The sequence below is a fragment of the Vicugna pacos genome, chromosome 34 (genome assembly GCF_048564905.1).
Source record: "Vicugna pacos chromosome 34, VicPac4, whole genome shotgun sequence".
NCBI lineage: Eukaryota > Metazoa > Chordata > Mammalia > Artiodactyla > Camelidae > Vicugna > Vicugna pacos.
Window position 1 is genome coordinate 21,277,052 of NC_133020.1, and position 27,623 is coordinate 21,304,674.

The 27,623-nt window shown below is 59.0% G+C and overlaps 2 protein-coding genes across 2 annotated transcripts in view; one reads left to right on the forward strand and one right to left on the reverse strand.

Moving 5' to 3' along the window:
* The window catches only part of FBXL14 (F-box and leucine rich repeat protein 14), a 429,592-nt gene that overhangs the window by 382,713 nt on the left and 19,256 nt on the right, over positions 1-27,623 (reverse strand). The window lies entirely within an intron of this gene.
* The window catches only part of WNT5B (Wnt family member 5B), an 80,859-nt gene continuing 59,380 nt past the window's right edge, over positions 6,145-27,623 (forward strand). Inside the window, exon 1 of the mRNA XM_072954498.1 lies at positions 6,145-6,558. The gene's annotated coding sequence lies outside the window, so the exon portion shown is untranslated. The remainder of the gene's footprint in view (positions 6,559-27,623) is intronic.

Consider the following 27,623-nt stretch of genomic DNA (forward strand, 5'->3'; position numbering starts at 1 on the left):
ATCAAAGGCTCTCGGGCCGCCGCTTGGACCTAAGTCAGTGTGTACGTGCTCTGGGTTCCAAGCAAGTGACTGTCCTCTGCCCGTCTGGGTCGCTGTCTTCAGCCGCCTATGCCCGGAGTTCTCCAAGTGCAAAGGGAGAAGGTCTTAAAGGACTGATTGTGACCGGATTCCTTCTGACCCTGTAATTGTTAGAATGAAAGTGTCTTTGAATCACACACTCAAAACCCTCCCAGCCAGTAGAAGCCCCGAGGGCCCTGGGTGCCTGGCAGGGGTTCCAGTAACCTGGGCCTCCTCGCTCAGCTTCTGGAGACCCTGTCCTGTCCCTCAGTTCAACCTAAAAGCTGAGCAAACGGCTCCTGGCCACTTGCCACCGCTGGGAGGGGGAGCAGGGACAGTGCCTTGGGGAGCGGCCTGGAGGCTGGCGGCCGCCTGGGTGGTAAGACCGAAAGGTGCTGGAAGGTCCCCAGGGCCCCCACCCACCCCGGGGCCCCAAAGGATCTCGTCCGTTCAGATGGCGCGGCGCCTGAAATTCCATCTGGAGTGGAGTCCCTCCGCCGTGGATCTGGTAGCTTTCCCGTTTCCAGAAATTCCGGCTTACAATGCACCACAGATGGCAGCCCACGGATGAAAGAGGCAGGCGGGACATAGGTGTGGTTGCCAGGCTCCGGGAAAGGCAGAAAGGAAATGAGAAGGGGAGGAGTCAGAGAGGCCGGGTGAGGTCGCCAGCAGCGCCTCCCTCCCTCCAGCCCGCTGGCCCCCCAGTCTGGTCCCCTCCCACCCCCTCAGGTCTGGGAAGCGCAGGCCGCCCTCCAGCCCCCACCCAGCCTGTCAAAGCGTTTACCTGTTTCTCCGCTCGGAATCGGACGTGTTTAAGGCCCGCATTTGAAATTTGACAGGGAGGGAACCGCTGGTGTCGTCTCAGCCGCTCTGTGGCTCCGCTGCCTCGGCCTCTGCGGCCAGGCCCCGCGTGGAGCCGAGGAGGACGCCAGGGAGGCGGGCCTCAGAGCCGTGTCAGCGGCGGGCGGCCCTTGCTGCTTCCTGTGAGTTTACTGATTGGCATGTTGACGAACACCCAGGGTTAACTTGGGCGCTGAATTTAGTCACTAGGACCCAGAGGTGGTGTCACTAGAGTGAGAAAGGTCAGGGAGCGGGGTGGCGTGGGGCTGGGTGCTTTACGTCCAGCCTCCCGACTGGGCAGCGAGGTCCACCACGGCTCTGTGCTTCCACGTGTCCCTGGCAGCTCCCGCGCTGCAACTGTTTTTTCTCAGACCAAACAAATGCTTCAGCCAGGAAAGTGCCAGCAGCACATCCCAGCTCACAGGGCGGAATTCAGGAGGTCACAGGTCAGGAGGCAAACCATCACTGCCCCTGAGCTGTTTGGATTGCCTGCAGATTTCCATTATCAGCCCTAATAGCAGCGTTTAGCAAAAGTTAACACTCAAACACGGTGACCCTGGTGGAACCGGAACCCAGCCTCCATCAGGCTGATGCCTCACCACGGTGGGAAGGAGCCGGGCTGGGGGGAAGCAGGTGGACTCCCCCCCTTCCCCCCGCCTCCCCTGCAGTGGGCCTGAGAGGACATTGATGAACTTCCCAGGGCTCAGCGGGGAGGGACCTCCCTGGGTGTGGACCTTTGGATCCAGGGGCCCAGTCTCAAACTGGGTTGGGGCCAGAGTCACCCGTGGGATTTTAGAGTCACAGACGGCAACCTCACCTATTCAGAAGGCCTGGGGTGCAGCCCAGGCGTCTGTGTGCTTTACCGGGCTTCCCCGGGAGATGCTGGTAAACCCACATCCAGCAGGTCAGGGCCCTAGGAAGCACCTGGGCACAAGGCTCAGCTGCGTCTCCCATGGGGCCACTCCAGAGACCCTCCAGGAAGGCGTCTCCCCTCCCTCCTTCTCTGGTGTCGCCCCCACAGCCCCCGGAGAAAAGGGGAGAAGGTTCCTCCAGGCCTGGCCTGCTCACCCGTCGGGGCTCCAAGCCCCTCTCCTCTGGCTCCAGCGGCCCCTCCCCGTTCCAACACCCCGAATGTCTTCCCCTCCTCGCTCTTCCCTCTGCCTTCCAGCGGGCCCACGGCTCCCTTACTGTGAAGGCCACCTCACTTGACCCAAGTGACCCTCCCAGCCCCACCACTTCCCAGTTAAACTTGTAGGCTGACCCCAGGGCTCCCCCTCCTTGCGCCTTGACCCTCACCGTGTGGCTTTCATGTGTATCAGTGGACTTTGCTGGAAGAGCGTCTCCGGCTACCCTGACCTCTAACCTCCCTCCAGCTTGCTCTTTCTTGCTGTCAACACTTGAACGCCCCCACTGCCCCTCACAACGGGATGTCTGTGAGGTCACGTTCCTGTCTCCCACCTGCACCGTCTCCCTCCCTCCTGTGACTGCACCGTGGAGTCTCTCAGCCAGGATACAGAGGCCCCGAGGTGGGGTGTGACCTACCCGGGCCCTATGGCCGGGGCATCTGACCCCAGTGGATGCCCCTTTGCTGGCCCCTGGTCCCCCCGTGACAGCAGAGCCCTTTGGGGTGGGCGCCATGTCCCCACCTCCTCCTCACGTCCGTCCATACAGAACACAAAAGGACCTCAGTCAAAGCCAAGAAGGGGGAACCAGAGGGACACGGGGATGCTGGCGTCTCAAAAAGGAACGTGGCATTCTGTGTCCAGGTGACTCCAAGCAGCACCTCACTCCGCGCCGAGCCCTGGGGCAGCATGCCCGGCGCCCTGACCTCCAGCGCTCTGTCGCTCTCAGGTTCTTGGTCTTAACTCCCCCATCCCCATCAGCTGGGGTCTCTGGATGGTGCCAGTTTAGTGACACCTTCAGCTGCCTCATTCGAGATATTTGTGACACAGTGACTCACTCAAGGGACAGTTTAGGATTCTGTTTATCTTCCCGTAGGAGAAAGAGTGGGGATTCAGATCCAGGAGTTCAGGGTCTGAGCACCATCCGACTGTCCAAGTGGGAAGTCAGGTCCTGCCAACTTCAGAGAAACAACACTGCATTAACGTCACCGACCTTGCGGCACCTGCAAGACATGGCCCTCGGTTCCCGTGTCTGTGTTACCCGACTTCGCTCCCCTGGGGCCGTCGCACCGCCACTCCCGTTCAGATGAGGAGATGGGGCCGAGAGACGGCGGCGTCAGGCCCAGGATCACGCAGGCGGTGAATCTGACATGCAGCCCCGGCTTGGCTCCCTCAAGAGAGCCCCTGGCTGGACGGTCCCGGCCCCTCTTTGGGGAGAACTGGTCACGGGACAGCCCTCAAGTCAGGTGAGTGCGGCTGTTGCCATCTGACAGGAAGCAAACGAGAGGAAACCTACCTGCACACAGCAGGCGTTGTCCGTGCTTCAGCCGCCGGCGGCCGCACACAGGGTCCTTCCACGGCTGGCCTCTCACAGGAACGTTTTCCCTCCAAGCGAAGTGCAGAGCCAGACTCACGCTGACAGCTGAAGTTTTCTTCTTGCCAGCCCTGCTGCCTTCAGCGCTCAGAATTCCCCGGCCCAGACGCCCCGGATTGTCTCGGCTACCGTGAATCTGGGGGTGATCTGTGGACGGTGTCTGGCTCTTTGGGGCTTTTTTTCCCAAGGCGCATCGAGATAACACGCACAAGATGAACCCTGAACAGCAGACAGCGTGCCGGTGGGACAGCTGCTGGGGGAAGGCTACCTGCTTTGCCTCTTCACCTTGTTCTGGCTTTGAAAGCTCATCAGGCAGGCACCCCCAAGGAATTTTCTGTGCATCCCCCAAAAAACCTTAGAAAGGGCTCAGAGAAGCAGGCTGGGTGGGGGGGGCGCTTCCCCCATCAGGGTGTTTCTTCCTCCTCCAGCTGGAGTGGCCATGCCGCCCGGACTCTGCCTCCTGGTACTGGTCTGGGGAAGGGAATGGCTTGCCCTCTGCACCCACAGCCCCTCCCTAGGTGAGTCAGCCCTAGATGGACCCGCAGAAGGACAGGTGAGCCCGAGAGAGCTGAGGAAATGGAGGAGGCTGACTCCTCATGACTTTCCAACCATCCTGGCTCAGAAGGGGCCTCTGAGTGTGGCCAGTGGCCTCTGAGGGCATGAGTAGGAGGGAGGAACAGTGTCTCCAAAAAAACAGAGCAGGAATCATCTCTGATTTCCATAGTTCCCAATCTTTGCCGCTTCTTTCTTTGTTTAAGCCACAAATGCCAAGTCAGGATGTATTTTATCTGCGGGAGTAGGCGGGAGACCCTACCAGGCCATCACAGACAAAACACGGGTGAGACGGGTCCGCAGGCCCACCGCGCTCGCCGGCAGGGCTGGCTCCAGACTCCCGGGCAGTCGGCTGGTCAGTGACTCAGGCAGTGGGGCTCACCACTTCCCCTGGGAACCTGGCCCAGGGCTGGGGCCCCTCCTTCCAGGGCTTTCCCAGCTACTCGGCCACAAGCCCCTTTCCTGGGGGCGCGGTAGCATCTCCCGCTGGCCCCTAGTGCTGACTCATCTTGGACCCAGACTGGGTAGGAGGTACAGGACCACGCAAGGGACATTCAGCGGCGTTGCTGTCACCTGTCGCTGGCTCTCCCCCTGAGAGTCAGCTGGGGTCAAGCCCAGTGGCGCTTTCTGTGTTCATTCCTTTAGACGTTAAACTTCCTGGGGCTGGGACCCGGTCTCAGCCATCTCTGTGTGCTGAGAGCTCAATGAATGTGAGCATGAAGTGAGTTCCCAGATTCTCCCAGGTCACATTCTGGAATGACCGTCTGGAGAAGTCCTTCCCTTGACCTCCCACAAAGACCCTAACCCCAGAACTGATGCTTTACTCTGGGGAGGAGAGGAACGGAGCGTATTTGTAATCTGACAACGTGGATTCAAAGCTTTTATGCCTGCATTTGACCAGCTCCCCTCCCGTCCCATCTGTCCCTAGAGATAAAGCCTTGAACTAGCTCCCCTTGGTAAAGGTGGCCCCCCGTGGAATTATAGGCCGTTCGTTCGTTGAAGGTTACTGGGCCTGGTCTCATGAGCCCCGTTCACTAGGAGGTGAGAAGACCACAGGGAGCCTCCGGCCAGGCCGGCACAATTCTGAGGAAGACTGTCCTCCAGTTAGTCTCGTCTTTGCTAGAACAGCTCCCACTCTCCTTACTGTAAAACCCAGAGGACAGTGGCTCCTTACGGCCAGCCCAGTGCGCTAGGGTCCTGGTCCCCTTCCCCACTGAAGGCAGAAGGCTGGCACCCTGTTTGGTTACTGATTAAGAAAAGGCCAAGCCTTCAACTATTGTTACTGTTTTTTGTTATGTTTTGTTTTGTTTTTTCTCACTGCACTGAATGCAAAGGCAATTTTTTAAGCAGGGTGACCTCCTATTCAGGGGAGAGAAGGGGGTTTCAGAACCTAAAAAGAAAAATAAAAGGCAGTTGGGGGGCAGGCCTCAACCATGCTGGCCCTCTCAGTTGGTGCCCTGTAACTCGGGTCTGGAACAGGGCCAGGGCTGGACTTTGAACTCTGCCTCCGTGGGACCTCGCTACTCCATCTGGCAGCAGTGCGGGTGGCAGCTTACGCCCCAGACTTGGGGACCTCAGTAAAAATGTTTGAGCGTCCGTCTGAGCTGCGGCGCTAGTGTCTTTTCAGGCACTTACTCCCTCCAGTGACTGGGGACTCATGCAGCCCTCCTGCGCTCCCAGAAGCAGCGGGAACGCACAGCTCCCACTTGGGACCGCGTTTCCACTGTGTCCCCGCCGCACCAGCGTTCCGCGTCCCAGGGACTGCTCCGCTGGGCGCTGTCGGAAAGCGGCCCGGGACCAGGAGGGGACGGTGGGTTTACGAGGCAGGAGTAACAGATCGCTCCACTCCTTGGGGGCGTTCAGGGGAGGAGAGAGCGTGTGGAGGGTTTGATATAAGCGAGTCCGCTCCCAGACCCTCCAGCCCCACAGCCCCCGAGTTGGGGGCTCCGGGCAGGGGCGCAGGCGAGTCCCCAGGTGCTCCCGGAGGACGGGGTCGAGTTCCGAAAAAGGGGGCCGGGGCCAGGGGCGGGCGTCGGGGCTCCGGGGCGGGGGGGGCAGCCCCACGCGCGCCCGGGAGTCGGGGCCGGAGGAGAAGAGGGCGCGCGGGGCGGCGGAGGCAGGTGCGAGGCCGGGTCCCGCCCGGGAGGAGCCCCGGGGGCGGGTTGGCGCGGCGCAGCGGGGGCGGGGAGGAGGCGCGGGGCGGAGCGCGGGGCCCGGGACCCGCTGGCCGGCGCCGGCCCTGCACTCGGAGCCGCGGCCGCCACCGCCGCAGCCAACTCGGGCCCAAGTTCCCGGCCGCGGCGGAGAGGAGCGCGCAGCCGGCGGCCCGAGCCCGGCGCCAGGGCCCGGCCTCCTCCGCTCCGCCGCCGCCCGCGCCCCGCCTCCCCACGCCGCGCTCGGGCCGGGCGCCGCGCGGGAGCCCTCGGGGCAGGGCGCGCGGGCTCCGCGGGGGCGACCGGCCGACCCCCGGGGCCCGGCGGACGCTCGGCGGGACCGGAGCGCAGCGCAGAGAGTCGGCGTCCCCGGCCGCCTCGGCCCCGCGGGCGCTGGAAGGGCCGGGCCGGGCGGAGAGCGAGCCGGAGCCCGCGGGCCTGACAAGCTGCGGACGCGCAGGTAAGCCCGGCGGCGGCCGGAGAACGGGAGCCCGCGCCCCGCCGCCCAACTTCCCCGCGCCCGCGGGCCGGTCGGGGCGCCCAGGTCCGGAGCGGGGAGGCGCGGTCCGGGAGGGGCCCCACCTCCACCCACCCCCGGGGACGACGAGCCCTGCCCGCGGCGGGTCTGCAGGGCCGGGGCGGGGGGAGGGCGGCGGGGTCGGGGAGCGCGCAAGGGAAGGGGTCCCCGCCGCCGAACAAAGCTGGGGCCTCGGGCTCTCGCCGCGCCCAGGCCGCCCCCAGCGGGCAGGTAGGGAGGGTCCCCGCCCTCCCGGCGGGCGGGCGTCGCCGCTTTCGGTCCCCGGGAGGGCGACCGCGGAGCTCGGGAGCCGCCCCCAGGCGCGCAGGCTCGGCCCCGGCCCCGCGCCGCGAGCCCCCGGGCTTCCCGCGCGCTTTTCCTGGCTCGCTCGGCCCCAGCTGGGGTCCGCACCCGCCAGACTGTGGCGAGGGCTGCATCTGGATTCTTTTAACCCCCGCGAGCCGTGCTAGTTTGGTGCCTGAATTCCTGCCTAAGCTCGAGCCGGTCTTCGGCCGGTCTTCCGAGTTCTCTGTTTTCTTTCATTGAACCCCCGCTCCCCCTGCGTCTCCACCCCAGCCCGCGGGGCCCGGGAGAAGCGCGGATGGCCTCTCCCCGTCTTCTCGTGGAGCCGCGGGGGATATTTGGCCACGCACCCCCGTCAGGGCCACGTTTCCAGATGTTTCATCCTGCAGGTCGCTGTGGGAGGTCGTGCAGTTTGTGAGTGAGAAGCGGTTGCTCCGAGCAGAGAGGGAAGTCGAGGTGGCTGCCAGCCGGGATGGCGAGTTTGCTCTCCACTTTCCGCGGGGCCTAATCTTCACTGCGTTGCCACCCGGCCACTTGGTAGCAGCTTTTAGCCACTGCCACCCTGGGCAGAGTTTCAGCCTGGTGCTTGGAGGAGAAAGGCTGGGATTCTGTTACCAGTGCCCGGAACTGCTCAGGCGGCCAAGGAGGTGCCCATCTGGCAGAGCTGTGGTGGGATGGCCGTGCCACCCGTCAGTTGGGTGCAGCAAACTCTGGGTCAGCAGGGCAGCGTCACGCTCCTGGTCAGATACCAGCACCCACGCAGGCACAGGGGTGGAAGCCTACGGTGACCCCCTTCTGTGGCTGGCCCTACGGCAACACAGGGGCTGGGGAGCAGTGGCCACGCCCTCGGACAGTGGGGACCCTTTCCCGAATCCTGCCCCTCTGCTGCTGTCTGGTCCAGGTGTGGCGTCTGCTCATCAAAGGCGCGGCCCCAGTCTCAGGTGTGGATGAGTGGGTGCCGGGCCCCGAGCTCGCGCCCACATGCCTGTCCCCACAGACCTGACAACCTGTGAGAGGTGGAAAGCTGAGCGGTGGTCTCCTCTATCTCAAAATAGCATCTTTTCTATCTTCAGAAACACAGATTTGTGGTCATAAATAGCAGGAGGAAGGAGGTGTGTCTGCTGGGAACACAGGCAGTGCTCAGAGCCCTGCGCATGCTGGCGAGGAGGGTGAGGCGGCCCGGCTCTCTGGGCTGAGGTCCAGTCCAAAGCCCAAGGAGAGAGGCAGACTTGCGCCTGGTCTCCGCATCCGAAGGGGTGGGGTGGGGGTTCGGGGAGCAAGGGACCTGCAGAGATGGCAAGGGCAGCTCCCCTCCCTTTCCTAGAGGAAACAAGCCGCGGGGGTGGGAAGCCTGGGGGTCTACCTGCGGGCGGTGGGGGTGAGGGGTCAGGAACCAGCCCACTTTCCCGGGTGCTGACTCCTCACATGCTCCAGTATGAGTGGGCGAGTCAGCGTTTGCTCAGCATGTCTGACACCACTCCCTCTTCAGTCCTTTGGTGGTGCTCATGTCTCCAAGGGTGTCTTATCTGCTTGAAACAACCCTTTTCTGAAAAGTTGCCTACCTCCAAAGCTTAAGCCACACTGCTGGGAGCCATATGCTGTGAAAAGGAAACGTCTGGGGCTGTATTCACCTGTGGGTCTCCCCCGGTGGCGGCTGAAAGGTTCTGTTGGTTTGCTTGCTCTTCTCCAAGAAGGTCAGGAGACCAGGCTGCCGTGTTCTAACGTTCACTCCTAGGGTGGTCCTGTGGGTTCTGGATCGCCATGGCCGGCAACCCCAGCAGGGAGGAGGTTTTCATGTGAAGCGCTAGGCCTTGCCCTCGCTGAAATAAACACCAGTGTGTCCGCAAAGCCGTCCTGCCCGCCGCCGCCCCCGGGGCCATCCTCCCCAGCTCCTTCCCAGACTGCCTGCCATTTATCCCCTACACCCTCTAAACAGACGCCACCTGTGCGCCATCCCCACACCTGAGCACAGTCCTCAGGGTTTTCAGTGCTCGTTGGTTGGTGCTGTGTAGCCCCTTCAAGTCTCTCAAGACTCACAGCAGCAACAGATCTAGAAGTCCCTGGTGGGGAGAGTTCAGAAGGCCCTCACTGTCACCCAGGGCATCCCTGGTTGGTTTCTATTAAGTGTCTTCCAACTGCATCCGGAGTCCAGAGAAACGCAGCAGAGGGGCTGGGAACGGAGGCTGCGATGACGAGGAAAGGACCTGTATAACTTTTAACTGAACCGCCTTTCGCAGAAGCAGCCTCCTGCCAGTCTCCAAGGGGCGGGCTGTCGGCTCCCCCAGGCAGCAGGTTGGCGGTGCCCAGAAAGTGGACCTGCTGTTGGGGACAGGCTGACCGGCCTGGGCAGGTGATGGCTGCTCCTCCCAGCACCCCCGGCTCTGCTCACCTGGCTAAATTTAAGCCTCCAGCCCCTGATCCCAGTTTGACCTGCTGGCTCTCCCTCTCGCCCTGCTGGCCGCTGGGCCCCCGTGGCTGCAGTCGGATCTTTTCTAGCTGCACTGCCTGAATTCTCTTCTAGACTTTCCAGAGTTGGTCCCTCTCCTCCCTGCTTCTGCCCGCGCGGCTTCCTCCGAGTCTTTCCCTCCTGGGTGGCTTGGAGGCTGGTTGGTGCTGGCGGGAGGCCCTCCCCCAGACCCCTCCACATATCAGGCGCAGAGGCTTCAGGAAACCGCAGTTCAGTCCTTGCCACCAAGACCCCCTGCTGACTGCCGTTGTCACCAGCCCAGCCCAGGCCTCAGGGTACCCTTTGAACAACTACAGGCCCGAAGACACAGGGGTATTTTCCCAGAATTTCTCTTTGCACCCCAACCCTGCAAACCCCAGAGAACCCCGCCCTCCTGCATGCCCTGCTCTCTTGTGAGCATGGGGGGGGCTTATTTCGGGGGTGGGAGGAGTGCCCTGCACCGTCTCTTCCGGGCTGTCTCTCCTGTTGCAGGGGTGTCGACTGGGTCGCGCGAGAGGCCCCTGCCAGCTCTAATGCGACATTGTTTCCAGCAGCTTGAGCAGTTCCGTGTGAGAAACGCCTCTGCTGTGGACAGGCCCGGGGGTAGGGGGCCAGCCAGTCACGGGGGTCCGTCCACACCCGTGGGGCAGCGGCTGCTTTCACAGTCACTGTTTCACACGCCGCGGTCCTGCACCGGGGCCTATGGTCCGGCCACAGGCTCAGGCTGGGCTCCCGGCTTTGGGCTCTGCCTGGGGGCCCCTGTGGTTAGTCAGCACCCCTGGGCCGGTGTGAGCTGTCTCCAGCTGCGGGACTTGAGGGCCAGGGCCTGAGTTCCTGGGGGGCCCCTGTGTCGTCTCTCCTCTGCAGCTTCCTTGGACCCCCAAAATGGAACTTCTCCAAGGTCACTCCCGTCTGACCAGCTGATAAAGGGCTAGGGCTGGATTCCCCGAGGCCTGGGCTGCAGGCAGTAGGTTCTTGGTTTACACACTTGAGCCCCTGAAGGTCACTTCAGCGTGATCTGGGCATCCGATCAGCAGCTTTGCCCTGAGCCCTGCTAGGGGAGCAAAAGCCATGAGAACAAAGCTTTTCTGACACGAGCCCAGGGACTGCCCACTGCTGGGTCTCACTCTGCACACCTCTCCAAGAGGGGACTCCGGAGGGGGGCTGGGGGGGCACAAAGCAGCCCTGAGCTCTGGGCGCTGCTCCTGTTGCTGGGCTGCTGAGCACTCGTGCCCCCACCATCTCTCTTCCCAGCAGACTCCCCCAGACGATGGGATTCCCGCCGCTGAGGGAGGTTAGGGCCCCCTCGGTGAACTCATCTCTAAGATTATACGCCTCGCCCGTATCAGGAAGTTTCTCCTGGGAAACTCTGAGTAACGAATTACTAAATACTTCATTCCAGTCTTGTCTGGGGTACAAGGCCTGCAATCAAAGTCATTAAACCTTCAAAGAGATTTTGTATTGGGGGGAGGGCACAGCTCGGGGGTAGAGCACGTGCTTAGCATGCATGAGGTCCTGGGTTCCATCCCCAGCACCTCCGCTGAAAAAAAAAAGAAGAAAGAAAGGAAAAGGAAATTAGGGGGGAAAAAAGAGAGAGAGATTTTGTATTTAGGTGTAGGACTGGAAATGTCGCATGTGCTGAGGACCAGGAGCTGGTGATGGGGTGAGGGGTGGTTCTGGGTGATACTGGCAGGTTTGCCCGGAGCCCACAGGCTGTAGAAAGCGGTGGAGGCTGGGCCTCGGAGTGGGACTGGCGGCTGTGACCAGCACGTAGAAGCTCGTGGTGGGCTTCTCTCTGCCTCAGGTCCCCCACGTGTAAACGGGAGCATAACTTTATACCCTCTCCTGTGGCCGCTGCGAGGAGGGCAGTCGTGGTGAGGGTCGGCATGTGCAAACCTCTGGCCCCAGGCCCGGGACAGGCGGGAGCAGGGGCGGGGGCTGTTAGAACCTGGGCCCCGGTCCCGCCCCACTGCTTCGCACCTGCAGACACAGCGGCTGCTCCCCGTGGGGCCTCAGCAGAACCCCAACCTGTGTCCACATGTGCTCACCAGTCCTGGAAGGAGGTGGACATGGACTGTGTCCCCTGAAGTGTGACCTCATTGGGAAGGGAGGGTCCCAGCTCATGAATGACCACTGATGGTGAGGACAGGTGTTCAGGGCTGGCTGCTGTGATGGAAGAAGTGGGTGCTGGCAGTAGGGAGATTCTGACGGGGCCCGTAGGCTGGGGGCTGAGCATGGCCCTGGCAGAGAAGGAGGGGTGTCCCTGACGGCACCCCAAACAAGTCTGTGGCCTGCACTAAGCAGACGCCTAGACCACCCCCGTGTTTGAAGCCACTCAGAACCTTGGCGTGTTGTGTTTTCTTGTTCTTAAAAAGGTCACCTCTGTGAAATCAAATCCAAAGTAAGCTTTATAGTGTCGTGTCTTACGTTTAAGTCTCTGAGCCAGTTTGAGTTCATGTTTGTGTGTGGTGTGAGGGGGTGTTCTAGATTCGCAGATTTGCATGCTGCTGTCCAGTTTTCCCAGCACCACTTGCTGAAGAGACTGTCTTTATTCCATTGTATGTTCTCGTCTCCTTTTGTGACGGCTGCTTTTACAAGGCTTCTGGAATTTTCCTTGAAGGACCCAGTCTGAGAGGGGGTTCCTGGAAGGCAGGCGATACCTTCCTCTACCTTGTTCCTCCCTTCCCACCGGCGGTCCCATGGTCAGCGCCGTTACTGCTCAACAGTGTTGATAAGTTAATGGGCCAGTGACTCCTGACAAGGTTATGACCCCAGTTGGAAGAAACTGGCCTTGAATTTCCGCACTTCATCGACACCGAGACGCGTTTTAATGTATCTGAGGTCAGGCTGCGTCTTCAAGTCGACGTGTCACAGTTTAACTGGGAGCACGTGACTTCTTAGTGGTGTGGCTGATACGTTTCAGCTTCAGTAGCTCCTTAGGTTTGGCGAAATATGGTAATGTCACAGGCCACTGTTTACTGAGGTGACCCGTTGTCACTTCCTGGGCCTGCCTGGCTGTCCCCTGGGAAACGTGCATCTGTTGTCTCGGTAGGGAGGGTGTTTCGCATGTCACCTCGTGTTGAACATCCATGGACAGAGTTAGAAATGAGGTCGGAAGTTCTAGGCGAAGCCCAGCTGTCCCACGGACCCTGATGTTTAAGGGTGCTCAGCCTCCCTGCGGTCCCCTGCGAAGTGAAGTCCAGGGTCTGCCCCGTGCTCCTAAGGACCGTGGACAAGGCTCCCTCTCCTCATTCATAGGTGGATTCGCAGTGTAACCTCCACGCCCACCCCCTCGCCTGTCTCAGAGCTGCTGCAGGGTTACGAGCGACAGTGTGTGCGGAAGTCACCGCTCACACCTGCAGGGTGTGCGGAGTGGAAAGGTGACCCAGGGCTTTGTTAATCCACTGACAAAACACAGCCCCAGGTGACTCGACAGAGATCCACAGCTGGCACCTGTCTTCCTAGTTCTCAGTTTCTAGGAGAGAATCTTTGAAAACTTTGCGGCAGCTTGTCTCACGAGGCGAAATCCTATCCCCAAGGATCGAAAAGAAGTGACGTCCTATAACCAGAGCACAGGGCTTTTTGGGTTTGTTTTTGTTTCCATTTTATGTTTTGCTGTCTCCCTGCCTTGGCGTTGGGAAGCACGTCAAAAAAAGATCATTCGCAGGAACGCGAGCGTCCTTATCGCAAAAGAGCGAGTCTAACCCGGCGCGCGCTGCTTGAGACGGCGGCCCTGCGGCGCAGGGAGCGCGGGGGCCCGGCCGAGGCGCCCCGGCAGGGCGGCCGCCGCGCGGGAGACCCGAGCGCCCTGGCCCTCTGCGTCCTCGTCCGTTCAGAGCCTTCGAGGCTGTTGTGAGGGTTAAACAAGCGGGCACGCGGGAGGCGCCGAGCAGGCCCCCGCCCGCAGAGGCCGTGCGCCGCCCGCGCTTCTCCGCGCCCACGGGGGGCGCTGCCGTGCGGCGCCGGGCAGCCCAGCGCGAGCTCGGTCCTGGGGGGCGGGGGGGCGCTGCCGCGGGAGTCTGACCTCAGCGACCTCGCGGTTCCAGACGCGCTGTTTCTGCAGAATCACCGTGCTCGAAGCCCTGCCCGACGGCTTCGAAACCGCTTCTCCGCAGTGAGGCGGTCGAAGCGCACGGAGGACGCGCCTCCGGGCAGCCGCCGGCCCCGCGCTTCCTCGCCCCGATTGCGAACTCATGCTTCCCACGCTGCGCTTCCGCCGCTCCGTGTGCTGCCCCGGATTCCCACAGCCGCGCTGGGGAGACGGCAACTTCCTTCTTCCTTTCAGTCGACTTGATTGACCTACAAATTGCGTTCGATAAATCCACACGTTGTCAAGCGTACGGTTCAACAAGTCCGGACAAGCGCAGGCAGCGCCCCCCAACCCCCCCGGGCAGGGTGTTTCCTCTCCCCGGGAAGGCCCCCGGCCCCCGCCCGGCCTGCCTAGACCCCCGGCCCCCAGCCCCCCGCCCGGCCTGCCTAGACCCCCGGCCCCCCGACCAGCCTGCCCGGGCCCCCGGCCCCCCGCCCGGCCTGCCCGGACCCCCGGCCCCCCGCCCGGCCTGCCCGGGCCAGCACCACTCGCAAACCCAGACGTGACCGGCATCATTCCGGGTTAGTTCCGCCCGCTCCAGAATTTCACATGGACAGAATGATGCCGGAATTCTCAGGGGCGTTTCCTTCAAGCTTTTTGGTGTCGGACTGTTTTGCTCAGCAGAGTGCGTGAGATTTTCCCTTTTGCTGTTTGAGGTACTACTACTTCGTTCCTTTTAACCGAGTCTGTACCACTGAATTCACTTTGGGTGGACATTTGGGTTTCTCTAGATTTTGGCTAATATGACTGTCTCTGTCTTTTAATTGCCCTGTTTAGTCTGCTTACATTTAATGCCATCTTTCACCTGTTCATTCTGAAATCCTCTCCGACTAACAGAAACGTTGCAAAAACAGCTCCTTTTCCCCAAGTGGTAACATTTTACGTAACCGCAGCGCAGTCACCAAGCCCAGGAAGTTCACTTCGCTCCTGTGTGATCATGTGCTTCCCAGATGCCCTTCCGGCTTCACCGGCTTTTCCCTGATGTCTTTTTGTGGCCCCAAGTCCAGTCCAGTCCTGAGTCTCACGTGAAATTTAGTTGTCCTGTTCTCTCAGTCTCCTGCAATCCGTGACACTGCCCCGGGGTTTGTCTTGTCCTCCTTGACCTCGACACCCGAATGTGCACCTTTGTGGAATGTCCGTCCCTCAGTCCAGGGTGTCTGGTGTTTTCTCACGAGCGGGTCGTGACTGTGCGCTTTGGGCAGGAATGTTGCAGGCGTGATGCTCTGTCAGTGTTTCCTTCGGGGTTGGGGGGGTTAACGTCAGCATTCCTTACCATGGTGATGTCAGCTGTGGATCATTTAATGCAATTTTTGATATAGTTTGGTTAAAGTTGCCGTGTTGATATTTGTTTTCCATTCATACCCTCCCTGACGTGTGTGTGTGTTTGTGTGTGTGTGTGTGTGGTTGCCCTGGGGCGAACTGCAGCATCCTTCACCAGTCAGGTCTGTTTTGAGTCCCTGCCCACAGTCCGTACTCTGCACAGTGATCAACTTACAAGAGCATCATTCCAACTGTCACACCTTTTAGCTTTATATGTGTTATAGACCCCTCCTTAGAGAGTTCTTACTTTTGCTTTGCGGAGTCAGTTGTCCCTTAAGTGAATTATGAGAAGAAAGAAAACACTTTTATTCTTACACTCTTATTTACCATTTCCGATGCTCTTCATTCTTTCCTGGAGACTCAAGTTTCCAGCCTGATGGAGACCCGTCTGCATTTCCTATACCGCAGGCCTGTGGATAACGAATTCAGTCCGCCTTCATTTACTTGCACATTTCTGTTTCATCTTTGGTTTTGAATTTGGGTCATTGGTAACCCTGCATTTAACCTAGGGAGGAGGCGGCAGGCCATTTCTCAAAGTGGCTGTGCCACTTCACAGAGCCACCAGCAGTGTGCGGTTCCAGTCTCCACATCTTGTCACTGCTTGTTATCGTCTGTGTTTTCTGTCGTAGCCGTCCTGGCGGGTGATGCTGTGGACTGAATCATTTCCCCTCAAATTCATGTGTTGAAGCCCTAGCTCCCAACGTGGCGGTGTTTGCAGGTGGAGCATTTTGGAGTTAATCAGGGTTAGCCATGGTCATGAGGGTGCAGCCACCATGATGTGATTAGTGCTCTTGTAAGAAAAGATGCCAGAGCGTATTTCTCTTCTCCCTCTGCCTGCGAGGACCCAGCAGGAAGGCGGCTGCCTGCAAGCCCGGCAGAGAGCCTTCCCCAGCCCTCGGCGGTGTCTGCACCCTGCTCTCCGACGCCCGGCCTCCAGACTGTGAGCAAACACGTCTCTGTGGTTGTGGCCGCAGCGGTGGTGTTCGTCACGGCAGGCTTAGGCAGGCACGGAGTGTTTCATTGCGGTGGCCGTTGCAGTGTTGCATCTCCTGTTCTGTGCGTTGGCGCACCGCAGTTTTGATTCGCGTTTCCCTGATGCCTAGTGGCGTTGCTGTCTCATGCTTAGTGGCCACTTGTGTATCTGTTTTGGAGAAATGTCTATTCAGGTCCTTTGCCCATTTAAAAAATTGGATTATTTATCTCTTAATTACTGAGTTGTAAGAGTTATTAATACATAGTATCTTATCAGATAAGTGCTTTGCAAATACCTTCTCGGGTTTTGGGGGTTCCTTACTTCTGGACGCATTGCTTCTGCCACCGAAGGGGAAAGTTTGAGACGTGTCGAGGAGGTGATGCAGGTCTCTGAGACATCCTGCACTGGGTGTCAACAGAGGAAGTGACCTGGGCGTGGTTAGAAAATCCAGCCCAGCCTCGATAGGTTGGCAGCGTATAAACTGTCTTATTATTTGAGTACTTAACGTGTTCTTGTGCAGTGAGTAGGAAAGCCTGTGACTGTCACCGGCAGGTGTCATTAGGGCTGCAGGCTCGCAGAAGCCTAGGGGCTTCCCTTGGGGGCAGTTGGCTTGTGGACGGGGAGTGCTGCCGAGTGAGGCGCCGGTGGTCAGCATTCGGGCCCTTCGGGACATTCAAATGCCACAGTCACCTGAGCTCTGTGCCCTCAGTGTCTTTGTACAGGTTTAGAAGGTTGAGGTGAAAGTCCTCTGACATTAAAAGAGCCCCTTTTGGAATCGAAACGTTCACCTTTGTGTGTCGTGGACACCCCTCCCCCCTTCTCCCCAGAGGCCCCCGGGGGCACCTTTTAAGTGCACGTGGACTGGAGCTAACGTAGTTCTGCCTCACGGTGCCCCTGTGAGGTGGCTGGGGCGGGTCTGAGGTAACACGAAGTTTGAACTGGATAGCACCATCTTGTTAAATATCCCGAAACGTGTTTCCAGGGCCCCAGGGGCGCGACGGTCGGCAGGGAGGCGGGCCTCCGTGCCGGGCTGGCCTCTCCGTCTGCCGGCAGCCCTGCGGCTTGCGGGACGCGTGTCCCGAGGGCAGGTGGTGTGTGTGTGAGAGACCCCGGGCACATGGCTCCCTGTGCCGTGTGCCCCTCAGTGTGGGGTGAGAGTGCTCTGAGGGTTGAGGATGAGGTGGGTGAGTCCTGGCTTGGCAGGTCTGGATGGGAGAGCCGGCCGGCTGGGCCCCGCCGAGAGGGAGCGCCCATGCGCACAGATGCCAGCGTCGTGGCCGGCGCCGTAGGGGCCTTTGTTTTATCCCGACTGCCCACGTTGGAATGGGCAGTAGGAGACCCATGGCCCCAGGAGCAGGAGCAGGACCAGGACCTTCTGCAAGGTCTCTGGACGGCCCGTCGGTGGCCCCAGAGTGTTTCCGCTCAGTCCTGTTTCATGAGCTTTCCGTCCCCCCATGTCCCCCACGGATGAGTCCGTGGTCTCAGGGGACCTCTGACCCTGCTCCCCTGCTTGCTGTCCCCTCAGAGCCGCGGGGGCTGTGGGCGTATCTCGCGTGCTCCATCCACAAGTCCTCGCGGATTTCTCCTTGCCACACGCCCTGGGGACAGTTTCTGTCGCCCCTCCCGCGCTCAGGCTTGGGATGCAGAGGGCATGCGAGGGTCTCCGCTCACTGACCCGTGGCCACCTCTGTCCAGGGTCTACAACCAACCGTTTTCATTCACCTGCTTTGGCACCTGTTTCTCCCCATCCTCTCTAATGTGCCAAACAGAGGGGTTCTTTGGGAGAGATAACTGAATTCAGGAGGCGTTGGTTCTGTCCTGTGGCAGGATGCCATGCCAGGGTCTGCCAAAGCAGACGGGACGGAGGCAGTCCTGTGCCAGAGGGACACTGTTCTCCAGGAGAAGAGAAACCCAGCGACGCGCGTTGCGCGGCAGGCATGTCGGTTAGCTCTGGCACCTTGGAGATGGCGCTGGGCTTCTCTGACCCTCAACTTCCTCATCCCCAAAGGGGCTGTGAGCCTCAGCTTGAGGGGTTATTGTGAGACTGTTGAACAATGATGCAAACATAGTTTTCTTCAAGTGAACGTGTTTCATCTTCTCGAATGACTTCTGCGTTGTTGGAGCACAAATGCTTGTCGTGTTGTTCAGACTTAATGACTGACTAAATGGAACTGCAGGTGTTGGTTGTGGCCTGGGGACACCGAGAGTTACTGAGATGCCGCGCTTGACAACTGTGGTTTTATGCTGTGCTTTTATTTTCTATGTTGCAAAGAAGAAAAAACCACTGCCCATTACCTAGGACACCGCCTTTCAGAGGGTCCCAGGGACCACTGAACTTGCCGCTGGCCTCTTGCTTGGCAGTTTTTCCCGTCTCCTCCGAGGTAGCCGTCCCTTGCCCTTGCCCCGGGTGCCTTGCTTGGCCTGTGATAAGCATCTTAGCAAAAAGTGACCCATCGTCACCTGGATATCTTCCTTTCTTAGGTCCCGTGAAGCTTTTGGTTATCAGTTCGCAATCAAATGCAGAATTTTGGTCATTCCTTCAGGGACAAGCATTTGATTTACAAATATACAACATACTTTCTGTTGCTTGATTTCCGTGCCTCTCTGTGTACCAATAACTGTTTCAAGTCTGAATCATTCTTTTGGAGGCATTTCAAGTGGCAGTTAAACTCCGTGTGTGCAGAACCAGCTGGGGACATTACTCAGTGACAGCAGTATGAGTGACTGTGACCAGGCGCTCTCCTTCAGAGGCAGTGACAGCTACGTCACTGTGTGTGTTTGTCTGGCAGCACTGAAATTTGCAGAGGCTCTCCGAGTTGTTCAGCTGTGGTAGAAGGCATGCTGGAGTGTCGCCTTTAGTGGCGGATGGTGGCTTCCTGGGACTGGATACTTGTGAAGGATTGTGACGGCCGGGTGGCTGTCCCCGCCCACTGAGTGGTGGCTTTCAGGGCTGCAGGTTGGCTGAACGTGGCCTAAGCCTGCACGTGTTTCCTACATGTGTTCCTCCCTCCAGGTTAATAGGTATTTGGAGGAAGAAGCATTGTGTGATCAAATACGGTGGAGAAATGCTTGTTTCAACCAAATTAAAGACTTTTTTCTGCAGCCCAGAACTGGGCCGCGTTCAGAGGCAGGGTGAGCCCCCAGAAGGGAGTCCCAGCCCGCCTGCCTGTGGAGCCAGTCGGAGCAGCGCAGGGTCTGGGCGGTGCCATGGCGGGGCGGGGGCAATGAGCAGGGACCGGGCATCCACACGTGGTGACACCTCGGAGATGCCTGTGCGCCTTTGACAGCACACTGGGCAGTGGCCTCAGCTCTGCCCCGAGCAGGCCAAGGGCCGCCCCTTTGAGCGTCCCAGCCGGACGCAGGAGTCAGTGCAGGGTCCAGTGGGCTGGGAGCCTGCTGAAGCCACCTCACTAGGGACACGCAAGCCCGGCGAGCCCCGGGGGAGCCCCTGGCCCGTGGCCCTGCTGACTCTCATCCACTGCCCGCCTCACACCGGGCGCCTCCACGCCTCCCCGCAGCCCTGCCTTCTCCTCCAAGCCCCCAGGGACACTCGCACACGGGAACCCTACGCCCAAGACGCCACCTTCCTTCAACCGCTTGGCTGAGTTTGTCCCACACGAGACTCGGCCCTGGAGGGCAGAGGCCTCTTTCCGTGGGTGGCTGTGCCTGGGGCACCAGAGCCGCCCTGGGGCATCTGTGAAAGGGATGACCTGCCCCTGCGAGGCTGTGAGCTGGCAGAGGAGGGGCTGGGAGGCCTTAAAGGTGGAGACGTGCAGGGAGATGCAGGGAGGTGGAGGGGCGCGGGGAGGCCCTGCGGGCTGGCGGGCTCAGCGCCCACGTGGCCTCCAGCTGCTGGGTGGTTCTCTGGCCAACCCGTCACCCAGATGTTCGCTCGGTGCCCCGGCCAGGCTCTGGCTGTCTCTCAAACATCTGAACAACGGAAACCATCTCAGAGGAGGCTGCGTTTTCAGCCAGGGGCTCTGGCTGCAGTAGGCGACGGCTCTCGTTGTCCAGAGAGCTCCTGGAGTGGCGGAGACGCCCGGACAGCCAAGCCGAGCTGAGTTCTGCCTTCCCTGCAGACAGATGGTGCGGCGCCGGGAGAGGCCCGCCCCTTCCCTCCGGATCCCACTCTGCCGTCTGTAACTGGGGAGCGTGCTCAGCCCCACGCCGGGGCTGAACTCTAGCAAGCCGAGCGGGGGACAGGTTCCAGTTGCAGTGGCAACGTGCTCGTCGCAGTTCTCTCGGGTGGTAGACTTCTTAGTGCTCCTCCCCCCATTTCTTGCTCCTACCTTCTTACACTCCTGAAGGGGAGCGTGGAGTCAAGTAGAACCCAAAGTTTACTTTCAAAGAGGCAAACGCTGATTAACTGCGGTAAAAACTAGCAGATCCGTAGCGTGCGGCATAGCGGCTCGGACCGGTCTCGCTCCATGACTTTGGTCCGAAGTCTCACCTTCTCTCAGGATTAGAAGGCGGTTCCGAGCTCAGTTGTTTGACCGGTGTTAATCGTTAGCGTCGGTGGGGACGCGCAGCTTCAGTGAAAGGACCACGCACCTGCTTGTGGTGGGCGCCGGTCTCCTGCGGAGAGGTCCCGCCGCGGGGGCCCTCCCTCCTGGGGACGGAGCGCTGTGTCGGCTTTGCCTGCCGCCTGATTGTGCAGGGTGAGAGCTCGGTCCCCGTGAGTCACCGTCAGAAAGGCCTCCGCGGGGCTCGCTCCGTGGGCGGCTGCTCGATCTCAAATTGGGGCACAGAAACTGGGCTGTCTTCTGCCCGGCAGAGAAGCTGAGAACGTAGCCGTCCCCCCGACAGGGGCTCCTGGGAAAAGACCTTCAGCGCATTCAACTACCTGATGGCTTCACACGCGTTACTGTGGGGTTTTACTGTGGGACAGTGTACAGAACGTAGCCTTTACTGCTGCAACCGTCTTTAAGTGCACGGAGCTGTGGCTATAAGTGCATTCACGTTGTCATGCAACCCCCGTCACCATCCGTTTCAAGAACTTCCTCATCTTCCCAAACTGAACCCCTGACCCTGTTGAGCTCTGACTCCCCACCCTCCCCCAGCCGCTGGCAGCCGCTCTCCGCTTCCCATCGGTGTGGACCTGCCTGTTCTGGGGGCCTTGGCGCCGTGGGATCGGGGCGGGGGCGGTTCGTCCTCCCGCACCTGGCTCATGTCGCTGCGCACACCGCCCTCAGGCTCACTGCGGGCCGCTCGCGCTGGGTTCCCCCGGGCGTCCATCCGTGGAGCACTCCTGCTGTTTAAGGTTCTCTTGTTAAGTCTTGAGCATTTTTTCGAACTGCCTGTCAGTGTGTCTGTCTTCCTTGCTTGACGCCAGCTCCTTAATGGCTTTACTTACTATCTCTGTGCTTCATGGGCAGTGCCAGGTGGTCTGTCCTGTGTCGAAGGAATGAATAAACGGGTAAACCGTCTGGCGCTTTGACTTGAATATCTGCCTGAATCAGAGCCCGGCTCTTCACCTGGACCTGATCTTCTGGGTGAAACAGCGGCAGACCTGTCCCTCCCCGAGCGCTCTCCGCTGCGACGTGAGGGAGGCAGAATCTGCCACCAGATGATTTAACAGAGACGGTAACACATTTTTTTCCCCACAAAAAAAACCTTTTTGTGAATTTAAGAAATTCAAAAGCCACTCTATTTCCAACCATTCAAGACTTGTCATGGATTTATGTTTAAAAAAAGAAAGGAAGGAAGGAAGGGAAGAAGGAAGCATGTCACACCTGCGTCCCGTCCCCGTCTGTGTCCTGCAGCCATGTCCTCCTCCTTGGACCCCCCTCCCCGCCTCCCGGGTCACCCTCTTGTCCACCTCCTCTCCTCTGTTCTTTCCCGAGACCCTAAATCACAGCAGGTCTGCCTTTAGCTCTGTTTTCTTTTCCTACGTAACCTTTTCTAACTGCATCCGGTCTATCATCTCTGGGTGGACTTCCCGACACGTCTTCACCCAGACTTCTCTCCCGAGCGTCCCTTCTGCGTCCCAGCTGCCCCTGGGGGCCTCTCCCTGAGAAGTTCGTGCGTCTGGGGCTGAGCATACGTTTCCTCCCACGTCACCCCACCCCTGTCCCCAGGAGTCCCTCTTTTTGCCTCTTCCCCCAACACCTCGTTGATTACTCAGTGAGTATTTAGGAGTAAAGAGGGGGGTCCAGGCACCCCTGGGTACACCCCAGCTGGTTAACCCTGCAGCCCTGAGGACGAGCAGTCCAGGCCCTGCTCCACCACCTCTGACGGTCCCCTCGCCCGGCTGTGCGTCCGTGTCCTGGGGCTGCACGCACGCTGCACCTTGGAAAGCTCCGAGAGATCTGAGGCCCAGCCAGGCTCGCGAGGCACGAGTCCCACCCAGCCTCCGGGTTCTCCTCGCGCAGAAGTGGGGCTCTGTGTTACCGTCCCCAGGGTCACGTGGTTGGCCAGAGCCATCCGGTGATGTGGCTCTTTTACCTTTTCAATCAGGCGTGAGCAGCTGAGGGACAGAGTCTGGCCTCCCTCGTCTCCATAACCTGCGTGGTACCGCCGCCCACCCCCACTGAGACAGCAATTCACAGAGAGCGCTGCTGCTTGGGGACCGGACCAGCAGCCACACTGGGAGCTGCAAGGGGACAGGTCACTGCCCATCTCTGACTCCTCAGCCCCAGCTCGGGGCCCCCACACGGGAGGCTGCCTGGTCAGTTCTGGGTACCAGGCACCGGAGCAGCCATCACCTCATTTCATTTATTGCAACCATAACCCTAGGAAGTAGGTCTTAATAGTCCCATTTTACAGATGAGGGACCTGAGGGCCAGGAGGGAGCGAACTTGCTCAAGGTCCTGCAGCAAACAGTTGGCACAAGTGAGTTTTAAACCCCAGCGCCCTTCCAGCTGTGCTGCAGAATTTGCGTGTTGTCAGCACCCCACCCTCCTAGAAGGCTGTAGGTCCCTGCAAAACAACGTGTGAGGCAAAGTATTTAAAAGCCCCAAAGTTTAAGCCTCAGCCTGGTTCTCGGCCTCCGTTAGCCTGCGGCCCGGGCGGCACGTCCTGTGGAACATGCGCCCTCCTGCCACGCGCACTGACGAGTGTGAGTCGACGTCAGCCAAGGCTTCATCTTCCCCCTGTGCTTTCAGTGCTGCTAGCGTTCCCCTCCCTTTGCAAGGCAAGAAGTGCCAGGAACGGGGCAGGAGTTCAGGGAGTGTCCCAGCGTGACCTGCTCCAGCACCAGGTTTCAGGTCCAAGCTCAGGGCTGAGCAGCCTGGGTCGGGGTACGTGTTGGCCCCACACCCGTCATCCCCCACCCAGGACCCGGGCGCGGTGGGCGGGCTCCATCTGCCCCGGGGGCCTCGCCCGTCGGGGACTCGGTGTCTAGAGATGACAGGGCTCTGGTTCTGGCCGCCAGGCGTGAGAGGCAGATCTGAGAAGCCACATCTCAGAGACAGACTTCCAGCTTTGTCATCTGAAATGTTTCTCTTATTTTTTTTCGTCCCAATGTTATGTTTTGCTTGGACCTCAGCCTTGAATTTATACTCCGTGCAGACAACTTCCTCGTTCCTCGCGGCCTCCTTTCCCCTGCTGTCGCTTCTGCGCCCGATCCTTCCAGAAGCTGGAGCATCACCCCCTCCCCGCGGCCTCTGGGCCCCCCGCCCTGGGCACACACAGGCTGGGTCACAGAGCTGCCAGCCCCCCAGCCCCCCGGTTTCTTCCAAGTTCCCACTTGTCTTCCCTGTTTTAAACTGCCTTGAACATCATTGCTTTAGTGAGTTCTCCAGTCTTGTAAATGCCCCAACTCCTTACTGACGAAGCTGGGCTCCCAGAGTGCACTCCCCGGGGCCCCGCTGAGGCCTGGGCGGCCTGGGGGGCCTGGGGAGGGCTGGCGGGTCTTCTCTCTGCACCAGGCCGGCCAACTGCGTGTCACATCTGACTGCCTGGGGCGTGAGTGGGGTGGGGGTAATCCTGGGGGTCCTGGCAGCAGCGTCCCAGCGTCAGATTCCACAGCATGCAGCCACTTTTATGGTGAAGGACTTGGAAGCCCACTGCCGTCTGAAGGATCAAATCTTCCAACACAAGGCCAATGTATACAATTTAGGCAAATCTTTTTACAACGAAATTCAAAACGCTGTCCAAATTCTTCTGTAGTTTAGTACTAAATTCTCGCTGATTAAATTTTACTGGAGTCTGTGGACCACGTGGTGGATCTGAGAAACAATTTTTATTGTAGTGATATGTGTTTAATGGAATCTGACCCATATTACTCTGCCAAGAGGAGCTCAGAATTACCAGTCGGAGTTAACGTGGTACGAAGAACTATAACAGCTTCTCACTGGCAGGAAGCGGACAGGAGAGAGTCTTTAATTAAAGCACCGAGTCAGGCATTTTCGTGGCTTAATAGGGCCAAGTGGAATTCCACGTGGCTCAGAACAGAGTCCCAGAGACAGGGCGTTACACTAGACAGAGGACTGAACGTCGGGAAGCCGGCTTGGCCGGGCCCTGTGGCCTGGGCCGCTGACTCCCCTGCCTGTGCACCCACCCCCTTGTCTGTGGAGTGGAGGGATCTGTGCTAGCAAGCGGCTTTCGAGACAGTTGTTCCTTAGGGGCCAGTCAGGAGGTCCCCTTCCCTCCCTGAGTTTCAACTACACACGTTTTTATTTCTTTTGCTTTAATTTACGATTTTAGTAGGAAAGCACTTTTATTTCCTAAAAAAAAGTAGTAAGTTTAAAGCCACAGGACTAGACAGTCACTGCCTCTAACCCTTTGTCATTCAGTGTAAGGTCTCCCAACAAAGGGCCCACACCCTGGACGGCGCCTCATGTTTTCAGACAGGCTCCCTAGACTGCAGGTCTGAGCCGGCCAGGCTCACGTGCAGGGAGGCTCATGCCCTGGGACCCTAATTCTGGATCCGGACCAGCAGGCCCACGGGGCAGCGGGGGAGCGTCCTGAGCAGTGTCCTCAGACTGGGCGCAGACAGCAGCAAAAGAGACGAGGTTATCTAATGGAAAAGAACATGAAAATGACTGTATGTGCGCATGTGCATGGCTGGGAATGATGCTGCGTATACACTGTGCACAGCAGTCGACACAGCAGTTGATACATTGTGGCTGGCTCTACTTCAGTTTTAAAAAAAGAGAGAGAGACAAGTTCTCCAACCTGTTGGCTGTCAGATCCGGACTCAGGTGGGGCTGGTAGACAGCACTGGAAGAGGGCAGTGGAGAACTTTGCAGCTGGGGGCGCCTCCGCTGGGTGCCGCGGAGTCCCGTCCCCACGGCTGGGACGGGCGGACCGAGGGAACGCAGAGCCGTGAGAGCCGGGATGTTGGGAAGGCATTTGCTTGTCACTGGCTTGACCTGCTCTTAATGTGGGCTGTTTCTGTCCCCTGTGGTCCTTCGTGGTCCCTGCGTAAGGTGACCCCCACCCGTGCCCTCCACGTCGGGAGGGCGGCCGTCCCTGCCCAGCCGGCTCAGTTTGCTTCTCCTCAGCCTCCTTCTGTCTCCTACCCCAGTCCTCTTTCAATCTTTATTCTTTCAGAAGCATTCCCCTCACTCATGGGGCAAAATGATCCCACTTGGTTTATAAAACCAGGGAGAGAGAAAGACAAAACAAGAAGCGACAACAAACACCAAACAGACGGGGCAAAAGGAAGCCGGGATAAATTCTAAATGGCTTCCGTGGACGTGAAAAGCCCGCCGGGAGAGGAGTTGCCTCTGTGAGACACGCAGTGAATTTCTCCCCCATTGGGGCTCTCAGGAACAGTAACGAAGGATGATTTGTCAAGGGGTTGACAGTGCTTCGGGGAAGGACGGGCAAATGAAACACGGAGACAGGCTGTGTCCCAGAGGGGGACTGCCAGGCCTCCCACCGCGCTTCCTTTGGGGAGTGTGGGTGTCTTCGAGGCCAGCTATCGCGGAGTGACCGCCATTTGCTTTCTCAGAAATCTGTACCCTTGGGGGAGGGTACAGTTCAAGTGGTGGAGCATGTGCTTAGTGTGCACGAGGTCCTGGGTTCAATCCCCAGTACCGCCTCTAACAATGAATAAATAAACCTAATTACCCACAAAAAAACTAAAAAAAAGAAAGAAACCTGTACCATTAGTATACGGACCATCATTTTATGTATCTGTGGACATGCATGCATAACACACGTGTACATACACACACGCACGCACATACATATGTGCATAACGAGAGTGTGCTTCCTGGAGGTCACTTTGGGCCGACAGCACGAAGTGTCGTCCTGAGACATTAAGAACAATCTAGAGGAGTTACCTTTAATAATATAACCATAATCATTTAAAAGCGTTTTCCTAAGGGTGGGGAGTGAAGAATACACAGAAATTCTCAAGAGCTGAAAGGAAAAGACGGCTGCCTCTTCACCTCTGTACGAGCTCACATGATCCGTGCTGCCTTCTCCTCTCGTGTGTGTGTTGATGGAGACCGTGTACGTAAGTCCAAGGCCCCATTCGGGGCAGCCTGAGTTCATCCCATCTTCCTCTTGCCGTATCTTTCCCCCCTTTTCATTTTTCTTTCCTTTCCAAGGTGAGGGAAGGTGGTGGTGTTTGGGAAATGATTTGTGAGGTCAGGGGTGGGAGAGTGCGACAAGGGAGGGTGGGCGGCCCGGCCAGTTCCCTGGGGCAGGTGGGGTGGAGGCCGCTGGGAGCTCAGCCTGGACGGGACACACGCCCCTGGGGGCTGGAGTGGCCGCAGGCTGGGGGCCGTCCCAGGGAGCATTCATTCCTACTCTGGTGGGCGGCGAGGGCCCTGCCCAGGAGCTGGCAGTTGCAAGGTGGGCCTCTTTGCCCGGGCGTGCGGGGCTGGGGGCACCTGCAGGACGTGCTCGCGGAGGCGAGGTTGCTTCACTCTTCGCGATGCCCTGTCGCCCCTCCTGGCCTGGTGGCACAGGCAGCGTCTAGTATTTTGTCTGGTTTCACAAGTGAAGACCATGAGGCCTGAGGGGGCCATCTGGGCTGAGCTGCGGATGGAATGAGCGAGGCAGCCAAGCCCAAGTTTCTGCACCACTTTTTGCCCGTTTCAGTCCAGGAATACTCTAAACACTCAGTAAGTCTTCGACGATGTGATCGTGGGGACAGCATGGTATTAACTCTCCTCGGCCTCCCTTGACATTTAGCCCCTTGGAGGTCTCCCGAGTGGCTGTGGGAACGGTGGCCAAAGGACGGGCTGCCGCATGGCCCGGCTCCTCTCGCCCCTGTCTGCTGCGTCTGGGGTGGGAGTCCCTGCCCGACCGCGGCAGCTCCCGTCCGCCGACCCGGTCAGCTGTCCCCACCCTGCCTGGCTCTTGTTTGTCACTGACAGCCCCGCGTTGCTATGACCGTCCGGCGGGGGACTGCTTGAGAAGCTTGGGCGTAACTTAGATGTCAGATCTCCTTGTCTTTGCCTCTAAAAGCACGTCCACGTTTGGCTGTCACTGTGACACTGGCTTCTTAAACCAGCAACGTTCAGGGAACGTAGCTCATCAGTCGTATAAACCCAAGTAACACTTTTAAAAAGATTCTTGAAATAGTCTCATCGTGTGTGTCGGTTCCTTGACTTTGAAATAGCTGCATGGGGCCCAGCGGTTCTCAAAAGTGACTTAAAACAATTTTTTTACTGAAGTGTAGTTGATTTGCAATGTTAGTTTCAGGCGCACAGCGAAGTGATTCAGTTACACATACACGTACGTATATACGTTTTCTTCTCAGATTCTTTTCCATTTTATGTTACAAAAAGATACTGAATATAGTTGCCTGTGCTCTGCAGCAGGTCCGTGTTGTTTACTTTATATACAGTAACGTGTGACTTTTTAATAAACCTGGACTTTTCTTAGGTTCCTCGGGAGCGAGATCAGTGCAGGACTGGCCCCGCCGTGGTCGTTCCGACAGCTCCGTCGGTCTTCCTCGGGCGAGAGTTGCCTGA